The sequence below is a fragment of the Neomonachus schauinslandi genome, chromosome X, assembly GCF_002201575.2.
Source record: "Neomonachus schauinslandi chromosome X, ASM220157v2, whole genome shotgun sequence".
Lineage (NCBI taxonomy): Eukaryota > Metazoa > Chordata > Mammalia > Carnivora > Phocidae > Neomonachus > Neomonachus schauinslandi.
In genome coordinates, this window is record NC_058419.1 from 1068903 (window position 1) to 1083364 (window position 14462).

The 14462-nt window shown below is 50.6% G+C and overlaps 1 pseudogene; it reads left to right on the forward strand.

The window, feature by feature from the left end:
- Positions 1–9911: 9911 nt before the first annotated feature.
- Positions 9912–10514, forward strand: LOC110574416 (annotated as a pseudogene).
- Positions 10515–14462: the final 3948 nt, after the last annotated feature.

Sequence of the window (14462 nt, forward strand, 5' to 3'; positions counted from 1 at the left end):
GCTGCTTAAATGTTTGTTACTGCAGAAAATAAAACTGAGCTTTGCTATTCCGTGTCTAAGTTTCTTTTCCACTGTGGCACCACCTCCGGATAGTCTTCCCTTTGTCCTCCGGTGGCAGGGGAGGTTCTGGGATGCGGGTACTTGAGGAGGGAAAGGTGACTGAAGACAGGTTAGGAAATGGAAGAACGCAGGTTCTGTCCTTCACTATCAGCGGCTCTCCACACGTTGGAATGTGTCCTCAGTTTTATCCTTGTGTTTATATGCTAAATGGATAATAAAATAAGAGGTAATATTTTGCATGTTTCGCATGTCTCCTGATATTTTCCCCCATCGAATGTGAACTTTTCCTCTTTAAAAAATTCTCGAATGCATGCATGAAAGATGCATTATGATGTAATTACTGAACATTTAAATTCTCTTCAACTTTGCCAGATTAGAGGTAGTGATTCAGCGGAACTCTTGCGTATAAATCTTTGCATGAATGATGTTTCCTTACAATAAGTTAAAAGAGGTAGAATTTACTTGGTTAAATATTTACTATTTTTTTATTTTTTCTATAGATTTTATTTGTCAAAGAGCACAAGCAGGAGGAGAGGCAGGTAGAGGGAGAAGCTCCCCACTGAGCAAGGAGCCCGATGCAGGACTCGATCCCAGGGCCCTGGGATCATGACCTGAGCCAAAGGCAGACGCTTAACTAACTGAGCCACCCTGGCCTCCCTATTTACTTTTTTTTTTTAAGATGTTATTTATTTAAGAGAGCACAAGTGAGGGAGATAGGCCAAAGGAGAGCGCCCAAATATTTACTATTTTTCTAAAGATTATTATTTTTAAAAAAATAAATATTTTTATTAGAGAGAGAGTTGGGGGGGAAGGGTCAGAGGGAGAGACAAAATCTCAAGCAGACTCCCTGCTGAACATGGAGCCCAACTCAGGGCTCCACCCCACAACCTTGAGTTCATGCCCCAGGCCGAAATAAATAGTCAGATGCTTAATCGACTGAGCCACTCAGGAGCCCTACCGTTCTTTAAAACTCTCACTCGAGAGTGCAAAATTAGGGACACCTGGGCGGCTCAGTTGGTTGAGTCTTCGGTTCAGGTCATGATCCCAGAGTCTTGGGATCGAGTCTGCATCGGGCTCCTTGCTCAGCGGGGAGCCTGCTTCTCCCTTTGCCCACCGCTCCCCCTGCTGTGTGCTCTCGCACGCTCTCTCTCTCTGACAAATAAATAAAATCTTTAAAAAAGGTGCAAAATTACTTTCCAGAATATGAGCCCTCTTGTCACCACTGGCTCTCTGACAGATTTTTTAAAGATTTTATTTATTTGACAGAGAGAGAGACAGCGAGAGAGGGAACACAAGCAGGGGGAGTGGAAGGGGGAGAAGCAGGCTTCTCGAGGAGCGGGGAACCCGATGCAGGGCTCGATCCCAGGACCCCGGGATCACGACCTGAGCCGAAGGCAGACGCTGAACGACTGAGCCACCCAGGTGCCCCCGATACCTGCTTTCTTTCCAGTGTGTGTTTCATCTATTCTGTCTGGTTTGGGGGGTTCTTTCAAGTAAGTGGTAGGGTAAATCCGTTCCCTGTTACTCCATGTGCATGAACAGAAAGTCTGCCATTGCAGCACATGGAGACTGCTCATGGTGCGCGCTGTGGGGAGAGAGACACTGTCACTGGGGATGGTGGTGGCGGTCGGGTTGACGATGACAACGAAGACTCGCCTGACAGGCAGCAGCTGTAGTGGCTACAGCAAGGGTCTATTTCTTCCTTTTTAAAAATCACGTTTTTTTAAAGATTTTATTTTAGAGAAAGAGAATGCACGCACAAGTACGGGGCAGCAGAGGGAGACGGAGAATCTCAAGCAGACTCTGCACTGATCGCGGGGTCCAACGTGGTGCTTGATCTCTGGATCCGGAGATCAAACCTGAGCCGAAACCAAGCATCGGATGCTCAACTGACTGAGCCACCCAGGCGCCCCTCAAAAATCATTTTCAAGACTCTTTTGATTGAGGGGCGCCTGGGTGGCTCAGTTGGTTAAGCGACTGCCTTCGGCTCAGGTCATGATCCTGGAATCCCGGGATCGAGTCCCGCATCGGGCTCCCTGCTCGGCAGGGAGTCTGCTTCTCCCTCTGACCCTCCTCCCTCTCATGCTCTCTGTCTCTCATTCTCTCTGTCTCAAATAAATAAAATCTTTAAAAAAAAAAAAAAAGACTCTTTTGATTGATAGATTGAGACTTTAGCTCTTTTACACCACTATCCACTTTGCTTCCCCTCTTCATTCTCCCAAAATGGTTCTAGTCTGCTCACTTGGGGTTTCTTTTTCCCCCAAGGTTAAAAATTGCAGTGTTTAGTCTTTCATTGGCTTAGTTTCTGTAACCTCCCAATGGTAATGTTCTAAAACCATCTTCCTTGGCCTCCGCTCTCTTCCCCCTGCCTGCACAGCGGCCATCCCCGCACTTCCCTTTGTCTGGGCTTGAAGCCTTATCCTGGAACTAGCAGCTTTCTCTTTCCTTTTTACCTCTCCTTTTTGTTTACTTGTGTTTGAAGTCGGGTTTAGTGAGGTCTAATTTCCATCCTGTAAACCTCCCCCTTTTTAGATGTACAGGTCTAGGAGTTTTGACAAATGCATAGTTTTTTGTTTTTTTTTTATTTGAGAGCGAGAGAGAGAGAGAGAGAGAGAGAGAGAGAAACAGCATGAGAGGGGATAGGGTCAGAGGGAGAAGCAGGCTCCCCGCTGAGCCGGGAGCCCGATGCGGGACACGATCCCGGGACTCCGGGATCATGACCTGAGCCGAAGGCAGTCGCTTAACCAACTGAGCCGCCCAGGCGCCCCGACAAATGCATAGTTTTGTAACCACCACCACAGTCCACCGCCTTGGCCCCACAGATGGACTGCTGAAGCTGCTGGGCGGCGCTAACACCCAAGTCAGGTCACAAAACTCCTCTATCCCAAACCCTCCCTGGGCTCCCCTCTCACTCAGAGACAAAGACAGAGCCCTTTACAGTGGCCACAAAGTCGGATGTGACTCGGGCACCCCCACCCCCCCCCCCCCCCCCCCCCCCCCCCCCCGCCATCTTCTCTGGCCTCCTCCCCTCTCCTCTCCACCTTGCTCCCTCCGATCCAGCCACACTGGCCTCCTCCCCTCTCTGAAACACGCCAGGCCCACACCTGCTTCCCTGCTCGCCGACCACCCACCTGCCCCAAGGACAGAGCCACACCCCGACTCCGCTTTCCCAACATTTAATGAGGAAAAAAGATGACATCAACAACAGCAACAACAACAAAAAGCTCATGCCCAAAAAGGGGAGAGAACTGGGTTTTCGGGACCCCGAGACGGGGCCAGATCCCTCAGAGGAGGAAGAAGAAGAACCAAGGAGTAAGGCACGGCCGCCTCGGCCAGGCCCCTCGGGGCAGGCGCAGGGCAGGGCAGCTGAGGGGCGAGGGGTCCGGGGCCAAGTGCAGACAACACTGAGGAAGTTTGGCAGTAGGGCCGGGAGAAGGAGAGTTCCAGAGTCCCCAGGCCCAGCTCAGGCCCCGGCCCAAGCCTGGCTATAGGCGTCCAGATGCTCAGGCCAGGGCCCTGGGAGAAGGTACAGTCCGACTCCGGAGACGGTCGGAGGGGATGCCGTGGCCCAGCTGCGGGGAGACCCCTGGGCACAGCCACAGTCCGAGGACGGCTTCGGGGGCGTCGCCCTCCCTCCACTCACCCGCACCCCCAGGTGCTGGGTGCCAACACCCCTGCTCGGGAGGGGCGGGGCCAGCCATGGGGGGGGAGGGGGGAGCGGGGCGAGGGGGAGGTGCCAGAGGCTAGGCCAAGGCTGCGGGTGTCACAGAGGAGCCAGGACCACTCAAGGAGAGAAGGTGCGCGAGGTCGACAGCATCCCGGAGAAGGGACACACAGTTACGGATGGAGATGGCGAGGTGGAGATAAATTAAATAAATAGGTGCTTGGGGATATAAATAGCAAGGAGGGCAGGGGGGCAGGGGGTAGGAGGGCAGGGGGGCGGGGGGGCAGGGGGGCAGGAGGGAGGGCAGGAGGGCAGGGGTATTGCTGCTGCTGGGGTCAGGGGCTTGGTCCTGTCACCCCTGCCCCCACGCAGGGCCCAGAGGAAGGCACTAATGAATGGGGCCCAGGTGTGCCGGGGGGCATATCGGCCCGGTGACCCCCCCCCGGCCCCCGCCCCCCTGCCCCCCGGATCCGGGGCTCAGCCCAGAGGACAGCTCAGGACTGAGACGCCCCCTCCTCCTCACCGGTTCCGCCACCCTTAGGGGTTGCTGGACACGAGGCTGATGATCTGTTCCAGTTTCTGTCGCAACTTATGCTTCCGACAAGAGGCATCTCGCTCCAGAGCGCTGAGAACCTGGGGGAGGAGGGTCCCCCCCGAGCTGGGCTGGCGAGGAGGGGCCGGTGCCTTCGGGGCAAAGCCCTCCTCCCCAGCTTGAGCTCTGCCCTCCCTCGCGCCTCGGCGCACCCCTTCCTCTCTGGCCGCCCCCCCACCCCGGGGCACGGAGTGGGAGCCGCAATCCCTCCCCTGGGAACACGGGGGGCGGGGGGGGCAGCTTCTCCTCCACCCTGAAGCCCCTCCCGCTGCAGAACTTCGCTCCCTCCTCTCCGGGGCCAGAGCGGAGCCCCTCCCGAGAGCGGCCCGGACTGGCTGTCCCCGAGTTCCCCATCCCCTCCGAACCCCCGCCACCGGCACCCACCCCGAACCTCTCTTGTGCAGGTCTCCAGGAGCCCGTTGCCAAGCGCAGTGAGCCTGCTGGGACCTCCCCCCCCGCCCCCGTGACCGTCAGCAGCCCCCGGCGGGGGCGCATCACTCCCTCCTCCCTGACCACCCCTGCCCGGGTGTGTGCGTGCGTGCGCGCGTGGGCACGGCTCATTCCCGTACCGGGAGGTCACCGTGCACCTGCACTCTCGGGGTCCCTCCCAGACCCCTGGCCGCCCCTCTTCAGTCTCCGCTGCCGGCTCCCTCTCTCCTCTGCCACCTCCGGGTGTCCCAGGGCCCCAGGGCTCGGTGCGTGGGCCGCCGCTCTCGGCCGCCCTTGGTGAGCTCGTGCAGGCTCAGGGCTTTCAGGGCCGTGTCCTGGCTCACAGTTTGGTATCTCCACCCCAGACATTTCCCCACACTCCAGACTCCTATATCCACCTGCCAAATAGACATCTCTGTTTGGATGTGAAATAGATAACTCAAATTTAACATGCGAGAAATAATATCTGCTATTGCAATGTTTAGCCATAACAATAATAGTATTGAGTGAAACAGCCTAAGGCAAGCTACAGAAACCTAAGAAGAAAACTTAAATATGCATTGGTAAAGTGTTTTTAATAAATACTTCCCCGTTTTTTACATGTTTAGAGTATCAAATTTTTGTCATAGCTGGAAAATACTCTTCTTCCTAATTTTTCATTTTATCTTTGTTCATGGTCCTTTTATATATAGTGGTTTAAAATTTTTCATGTGTTTACGTGATTGATTGTCTTCATTATAATTTCCAGGTCTTGTTTCCTATGAAAAGCCCTCCAGTGTATAAAATTACAAAAATGTTCACTTAGAACATCTTCTAGTACTTTAAAATTTTTATCTAATTGTAATTAATTTTGGTGAGAATGGACATTGGATTCCAACTTTGTTTTCTCTCCAAAGTCTTAGTCGAGTGTCCCCAAACCATTTATTGAATAATTCTTATTTGCCCCCTGGGTTGAAATGTCATCTTCACTAAATTCTAAATCTTCATCTGGGTTTTTTCTTGCGCATATGTTCAAATGGCTAATATAGGTTCGGTGATTCCAGGATGGCCTCTCTGAGAAAATTATTTGAAGAATACAGTAGGGAAGGTGGGGAACAGGGTGAGAACGAGAGACAGAGACACTCTTACAGAAGAAACCTTTTGGAATGCCAGGAGGAAAGCTCACAGAAGTGTCAGCCAGGTGACATTTCAGAGGGATCTATGGTTCTCCAAGTCTTCCAAACAATCTCAGATATTCTGGTGACAACTGTGAGGACACCACTCTTTGGTGCTTTTGCATTAAGGACAGAGACCCAGTGAGGCTAGAGATCCAGCTGCCATTGCAATCAGAATCCTTTTCTGAGTTGGGTTTTCTTGACATCTCCACATTTTGGCTCCATGCACTAAGGGACCCCACCAGCAAGGTCGGAGAGAGGCCAGAAGGTTCCTTCTGGGTCTGGAGGCAATGATGTCAAGACTGGAGTAGTGGTTCCCAGGCTCTAGGTTACCCGAGACCATCAGAAGTGACTGTCTACCCCGTGGTCACCTTTAAAAATGGTTTCACAGCAGCATATACCCAAACCCTAGAGTTTGCCTTCAGAAGACACCTGGTCCCAGTTGCCTGCAGGGGATAGCTGGGTTCTCTGCTTCCCTCTCCCATGATGTGAATGGGAGTCTCTTGGCCTTCCCCAACTTCACCCAATAAGTAATTGCAAATCACCCAAATCCCCCCTGCATTTCCCGAGTTTGTGGCTTGAAACCTACTGACTATTCTTATCTGTGAGTTGGAGCATTTTGATTGTAAGTGCCAAAATGCAGCTCTGACTAAATGGGGGGAGGAGGGCTCATTGGAGAGAAGCCCGCACATCCCCAGAGGGTCCGACTGGAGTAAGCCACAGACCACTGACCAGCACAAGTAGGTGAAGAAACTACCCAAGGCCAGGGAAAGGACCATGTTCAAGAATGAAAGGTAACTATGCCCAACACTCAAGCCAGGCAGCAAAGAGTGTCTAACTCCACCAACCGGGAGGGCAAACCTCATAAGTCAGGAGGCAGGGGCGCCTGGGTGGCTCAGTCGTTCAGCGTCTGCCTTCGGCTCAGGTCATGATCCCAAGGTCCCGGGATCGAGCCCCACATCGGGCTCCCTGCTCCGCGGGAAGCCTGCTTCTCCCTCTCCCACTCCCCCTGCTTGTGTTCCCTCTCTCGCTGTCTCTCTCTCTCTGTCAAATAAATAAATAAATAAATAAAATCTTTAAAAAAAAATAAGTCAGGAGGCATTGGGCAGGACACTCAGAAAGGTCTTGCCTCAGTAGTGTGGGGGGGAAAAATGAATCCTACAATGAGCTGTTCTGGTCCCATGTAGCAAATCTTCAAAGCAAGACTCCAGGATCAAACTGTTTCCATTCACTTTTTTTTTTCAAGATTTTTATTTATTTATTTGACAGACAGAGAGAGAGCTCAAGTAGGCAGAGTGGCAGGCAGAGGTAGAGGGAGAAGCAGGTTTCCCGCTGAGTGGGAAGCCCGATGCGGGGCTCGATCCCAGGCCCCTGGGATCATGACCTGAGCCGAAGGCAGACGCCCAACCAACTGAGCCACCCAGGCGCCCCCCATTCACTTTTTTAAAAGATTTTATTTATTTTGAGAGAGAGAGCACAAGAACGGAGGGGAGGGGCAGACGGAGAGGGAGAAGCAGACTCCCCCCTGATCAGGGAGCCCTATGCGGGGGCTCGATCCCAGGACCCTGGGATCATGACCTGAGACAAAGGCAGATGCTTAACCAACTGAGCCACCCAGGGGCCCCAACTGTTTCCATTCACTTAACAGCATCCCTGAACAAAGCTCATGAATGTGTTTAGGAATACAAAGGTATCCAGAACCTAAGGAAAAATCATAATGTCTGGTATCCAATCCAAAATTACCAGGCATGCAGAGAAGCAGGAAAATCCAACCCATAATGAGGAGAGAAATCAAGCAATAAATGGCATTCAGACTGGAAAGAAAGAAGAAAAACTGTCTTTATTTGCAGACATGATCACCAGTAAAGAAAATCTAATGGAGTCTACAAAAGAGCTACTAGACTAATTAGGGAGCTTAGCAAGTTTTCAAGATACAGCATATTTTAGAGAGAGCTACTTTAAGAACAAGTACAAATTAAAAATAAGAGGCTTAGGGGCGGAGCACCTGGTTGGCTCAGTCGGTTAATCTGCCTTCAGCTCAGGTCATGATCTCAGGGTCCTGGGATTGAGCCCTGCATCCAGCTGCATAGGGCTCCCTGCTCAGCAGGGTATCTGCTAATCCCTCTTGCTCCCTGTCCCCCCTCCCCCTCGTGCTCACCCACCCCCCTCATCATCACCGCCCCCCCCCCCCATGCTCACCCCCCCCTCCGCTCACCCTCGTGCTTTCTCCCAAATAAATAAAAAAAATCTTAAAAAAAAAAAAAAAAAGAGGCTTAGGGGCACCTGGCTGGCTCAGTCAGTAGAACATAGGACTCTTGATCTTGGTTGTGAGTTGGAGCCCCACACTGGGCATAGAGAGTATTTTAAAAAAATAAAATAAGAGGCTTAATTCTCCCTGTTGAAGATATGGGAAGAGATGGCCCCTTTCTTAAAGCATTTACTTTAGAAAACTTAGAAATTCTTTCTCTGTCTCTTTGAAAGTATGTAAATATTTTTAAAGACTAGAAAAGCCCCTTGCCAGGTTTATGATCCAGGAATGTCTTTTTCAAGGACCTAGGAAACATCTCTTTGGAATGTAAACATCAAGCAAGACTGTGTCCCTATGTCCAGTTTCGGTGGGAGGGTAGAAGCCTAACTTCAGTGGGCACCTGGCTCCAAGTTGCAAAACTAGCTCCTGTCATAAAAACATGAAAAGCTTATTTTTCCCTTGGATAAAGCCAATTGCATTAGTCTGCTCAATCTGCTATAGCAAAATACCTCACACTGGGTGGCTTAAACAACAGAAGTCCATTTTCTCACAGTTCCGGAGGCTAGAAGTCCACGATCGAGGTGCCAGCAAATTGGGCTTTTGGTGAGAATTCTCTCCCTTGCTTGTAGAGGGCCACCTTCTCCGGCATCCTCACGTGGCCTTACCTTGTGCAGTTGGAGAGGGTGGGGGGGAGGGGAGGGGAGGGTGGGGAGGAGCGCTCGCTGGTGTCTCTCTTATTAGGACACTAATCTTATCAGACCAGAGCCCCATTCTTATGACCTCATTTAACCTTCCTTCCTTCCTTCCTTTAATGTCCCATCTCCAAATACAGCCACACTGGGGTTTAGGGCTTCAATATATTAATGTGGGGGAGGGAACACAAACATGCAGTCCAAAACACCAACTAACTAATACATATGGTCACCCCAGTTACCAGGTAAATTCAGGATGAACTATGTGTGGGACCTGGTGGCATCAAGTCCTCTTACTTGAGGTCTAGTTATGGTCAATCTTGAGAACATGTAATGAGTTGTATCTGCTGAGCTACACAAAAGGGTGAAATTTCTCTCTCTGGAATCTCTTAGCAGATTGCCTGTGATGTGCATCGCATTCTAGTACAATGCTTATTCAGTGATAGAACTGTTTTTCTTCTACCTTTGTGGAGACATTTTCTGGATTGGCAGAAGATTTGGTTCTATTTTTTCTCAGCTACTGAAAGTACCTGAAAAGAGCCCTCTTCATAGTTGAGGAGAGGGGGCAAAGGGGGCGGGAAAATAGGTACCATCACTGTACCCTCTATTTCAAAGAGGGTCAAAGGAAGGTTTCAAGATACAAAAGGGCCTGGGAGTATAGGGAAGCCACTGGAAAGCCAGGATTGCGGTTCTTATCAACCTTGTCTTCTCCTCAGTTCTCCTCTACTTTTCCTGTATTTATCCATTTCTGCATTTTTCATTAGTCACAAGGGTGGTCCCTGGAGCCAGCAGAAGGAAAAGCACAATCCCAGCCTCCCAGTGCTGAGGTTGGCGTGATAGCTTGGCTAAGAGAGTGGGTGCTTGAATCGAATACACCCAGCCTCTCTGAGCCTCAATTCTTCCCCTACAAAAGGTATAATAATGATAGTACCGAGATCACCAGGTTGTTGTGAGAATTACATACGGTAATGTGGGTCAAGAGCATAGCACAGTACGTGCACACAGAAGATTTTGGTTTTAATTATATTTTCCCCGAGTGGTCATGGAGGTCGCAGCAGGCAGCAGCGGCCGAATGTTGGCTCCAGTGTTTAGCCTAATTGGCAAGCAAGCAACTTCCAACTCAGTGTCTGTAAGAGCATGTGGAAGTGTCATGAAGAGTGAAGACTATGCTCTCCTGAGTTCTGTTGACCGGGGTGACTATCCACTGCCCAATGTGGCCCACGGCAAGAACTTCTGCCAGCCAGAAGTCCTTCAAAGGGAAGAAGCCTCCCTGGAGCAGCCTCTCCATTGATGAAAAAGTTGAACTACACGACATTCAGTTCAACGAGAGCTCTGCTGAAACAAACAGGAGCATGAACAAGTGGAAGATGGTTGTGGGCGCCACCATGTTCTTCATCAGCTTCACCACTCTCATTCTGATCTGGGAGAAACACTATGTGTACCACCCATGGCGCACACCTCTGACGAGGAGTGGGTGGCCAAGCAGACCAAGAGGATGCTTGATATGAAGGTCAGCCCGATCCAGGGCTTCTCAGCCAAGTGCGACTACAACAAGAACAAATGGAAGAAAGAGGAGCCCGCCACTCACCCATCTGAGCCCTGCCTGTTCTGCCACCTCCATGCAGGAACCTGTTACGTTGCAGTATCGATGCTAATAAATGAGCAGTTTATGTAAAAAAAATATTTTCCCAAGACTACACTACACTGCCTCCATCCGCCCCTCACGCGCCCCAACCAACGAAGTGTCCCAGCACTTTTCTTCTGGGATCTGAAACAAGGCCAGTAAAGCACAAAATTCTTATTCTAGTGGTTCCAAATTCTTTGCTCATGCAAACTGCGGATTTTTGTTTTTGTTTTTTTGTGGCAGGAAACAGATCCAGCTGTGACAGGGATGTGGGGAAAGCAGCATCCTGGTGGGGGCGGGCACATTTTCTGGAGAGCAATTTTGTATTGTAGATCTACCTCTTGGAATCTATCTTAAGAAAACAACCATTCATACAGAGACTTACATACAAGAATCCCACTGAAACTTTATGTATAATAGGAAAAAAATTGAGAAAAATATAAGTGTTGAACCAATGCATTAAAACGCATCATGTATGTATCCACTTGATAGGATGTTTTTGAAGTTTTAGACAGAGGTAAAGCCCAAACTTCAGATGAAAATTATTTCAGGAAAAACACTAATGCTAAACTTGAAAAACCTTACTCATTCATATGATTGTTCTACCTTTATTGTATTATTCCTACAAACCTAAAACCACAAAAGTATTCCAAAATGCTGACATTAGTCAATGCTGAACGATAGGACCCAAGCAATTTTCATTTTTTTTTTCCATTTTTTCAATTGTCTTAAACTGCCTTGTAGAAGTTGAATATCTGAATCCCAGAACCTCCCCAGCAACCTGAGGACAACGGGGAGAAAATCTGGATGCTGAAAAGAAACTCAGACACGTAACACTGGCTCAGTTTTATTATCAGTGGTAACCAGTATTTAAGCAACAATGAAAACAGGTGAGTAAAGGCAAACAATTATGCCCCCCAAACAAAGGAGGAACTACTGCCAAAATCATGCCCCTAGGGAAGGCCACACTGCCTAAAATGGGACTCTCTTGTGGACTCAGCCCCTTGTTTCAGGCCGAGGCTTAGCAAAAAAGGGGGGCACAAAGTGCTGCATGGTCTGCACTACCATGGAAAGCTGGTTGAGCAAGGAGGCAGTGGAAATTTGCAGGAGGGCAGAGTCTTCGGCAGTTACTTTGCTAAAAGTGAGGGGGAAAGGAAGTAACTTTAGATTTGATTAAGTCCCAGCCCTCCTCAGTCCAATCCCCGCCCCAAGGTTACTCCTTCAGGTCTCCCTCAGAGCAACCCCTGAGGCTGCGACAGACCGTGTGCCCCATGTGCCTCCTTAGACCAGGCCTCGGGTGTCTGCGTATCTCCAAGAGTGTCCCTCAGGCAGAGATTGGCCCAGGTTCCCGCCTGCTCCCAAAAGCCCCTTCTAGAACTTACATCAGCAGGTCACGGCCAGTCACTGTGAGCTCCGTCTGAACGGCCCCGTGGAAGAGTTCGGCACCCAGGGTCAGGTACTGGCGGGCCACCTCCGCATCCATGTGGCACAGGAAAGGCACCGTAAGGGTGCTGGTGGAGATTCGGTTAAGGCACCATCTACGCGGACTTTATGGCTGAGGCTCCCCTGCCCGCCGGAGGCCTGCTTTCCCCCAGAGCGCCCCTCCGGGCCCCCCAAGACCACCCTGGCCGCTGCTTCAGGAAATCTGCATCACAACCCCCCTGTGTCCTCCAGCCACCGGCCCTCCCCGCATCCCCTTCTGTGCCCCTGCAAGTCCCCCGCTCACACTCCCTGAAACCCCTCCTACCCATCCTCCTGCCCCCCTCCCCCTCCTGCCTATCCCCCCCAACCCTCCCGATCCTGGGGTCTCCTTGGAAAGGATACAACTCCGACACTTGGTTTCCTGAGGCTTCGCCCGAGGCCAAAGCCAAGGCTGAAGCCTCTTCACCCTGCCTCGGGGAAAACGATGCCCCCTCGACCTGGGGAGCTCCTCCAGCCACTGTGCCCTCGGCTGCGGTGCCGCCCCAGCCTCCAGGTTCTCCGGGGCTTCCAAGGCCAGTGGGCGCTCCAGCACCACCCTCTGCACCGCCCGCGCTGTCATCTGGGGCCTGCATGGCTGGTGGGCCCGCCTCCTTAGAGCCCACGCCGGCGACACCCAGGCTCCCTCAAGAAGCTCCGCCCCTCCGCGCGCAAGGCTGCTGGGGATGCCCAGGGCGCCTGCGCAGACAGACCTCGGCTATGGCTCCTGGCATGTGATTGGTTCCCGCCAAGTCGGCCCTGCCGCCCTCAGGTCGTCAGGGAGACCCTGTCGGCGCGGGAGAGCCCGCTCCCTCACGAAGCCCCGCCCCTAGTACACGATGCAACTCGGTTTCCCTAGTGCGCCTGTGCAAACAGGCTCCTCCCATCCTGGATGGAGAGGTTGGAGTGGAAGCGCGTGGTTGGGGGAAGGTGGAGTGAGTCTAGACAAAGAGGCACAGATAAAAGGGGCAAATGTGGCAGGGGGAATAGGGGGTCAAGGCATGGCCGATTTAGCCTTGTGGGGACACTCGACACCATGGTTAGGACTTGGAGAGGTGTGCACTGAGGGAAAGAGACCGTCAATGTTCCTGTGGCCCCTCTGTGTATCTAAGTTGCCCCATCAGTAAATTGCGAGGGGAGGGTGGCAAGCTGGGGGAAAGTGGATCATATTAAAAAGTCTCTGTCAGTCTCAAACTTTTTAGATTCTAAGAATAACAACATTTCTAAGTTGTAAGAGCTATTTATATGTTCTGGACTGTTACAAGTCTCTTATCAAACATGAGTTTTAAAATGTATTCACCCATTTTGTAGGTTGTCGTCTCATTTTCTTGATTGGTATTGTTTGCAGAACAAAAGTTTTTAATTTTGATGTAGTCAATTATACTCATTTCTTTGTCACTTATATTTTTGGCCCACATTCTATACAGAGAAAGACTGATACTCTGCAATATACAGTGGCCTTGGGCAGTCACTCGTGTGGAAGAGCAATCACTATGTGCATGCTGAGGTCACACTCCCAAGAGCAGATGGCTCACTAGGTGTGATAGCTAATTCTATGTATCAGCTTGCCTGGTCACAGGATACACATTATTTCTGGGTGTGTCTGTGAGGGTGTTTCCATATGGGGTTAGCATTTGAATCTGTGGATTCAGTAAAGTAGACCCCCAATGTTGGGCGGGCATCATCCAATCACTGAGAGCCTGAATAAAACAAAAGGTGGAGGAAGGAGGAATTTGCCTCCCCCCCCACACACTTTCTTCTGCCTCACTGTTGAGCTGTGAAGTCTCATCTCATCCTCTCCTGCCCCCTTGGACTGGGATTTACACCACTTCCCCCTCCCTTAGTTCTCAGACCTTCGGACTCAGGCTGAATTATACCACCAGCTTTCCTGGGTCTCCAGCTTGCAGTCAGCAGGTCATGGGACCCCTCAGCTTCCACAATCAATCTATCATCTATCTATCTATCTATCTATCTATCTATCTATCTATCTATCTATCATCTATCTATCTACCTACCTACCTACCTATCTACCTATCTATGGGACCCCTCAGCTTCCATAATCTGTCTATCTATGAATGAATGAATTGACTGTCAGTTCTCTTGGTCCTACTTCTCTGGAGAACACTAACTAAAACATATTTGATACCAGGAGTGGTTCTAGAGGAACAGAATTTAATTTAATTTTTAGTTTTTAATTTTTTTAAGATTTTATTTGTTTTTTGACAGAGAGACAGCAAGAGAGGGAACACAAGCGGGGGGAGAGGGAGAAGCAGGCTTCCTGCCGAGCAGGGAGCCCGATGCAGGGCTCAATCCCAGGACCCTGGGACCATGACCCGAGCCGAAGGCAGACACTTAACGACTGAGCCACCCAGGCACCCCTAGAGGAACAGAATTTTAGAGATGAGTTCTCTGAATCTATTCTCGGGTTTCTGGAATTGGCTTTCAAACCTGATTAGATTTAAAGACGCTCGTGTCTGTTTCTAGTAGTAAAGAGAACACTGATAGCCCATGTCGTGAGCTGATAGAGATAAGCAAAATATC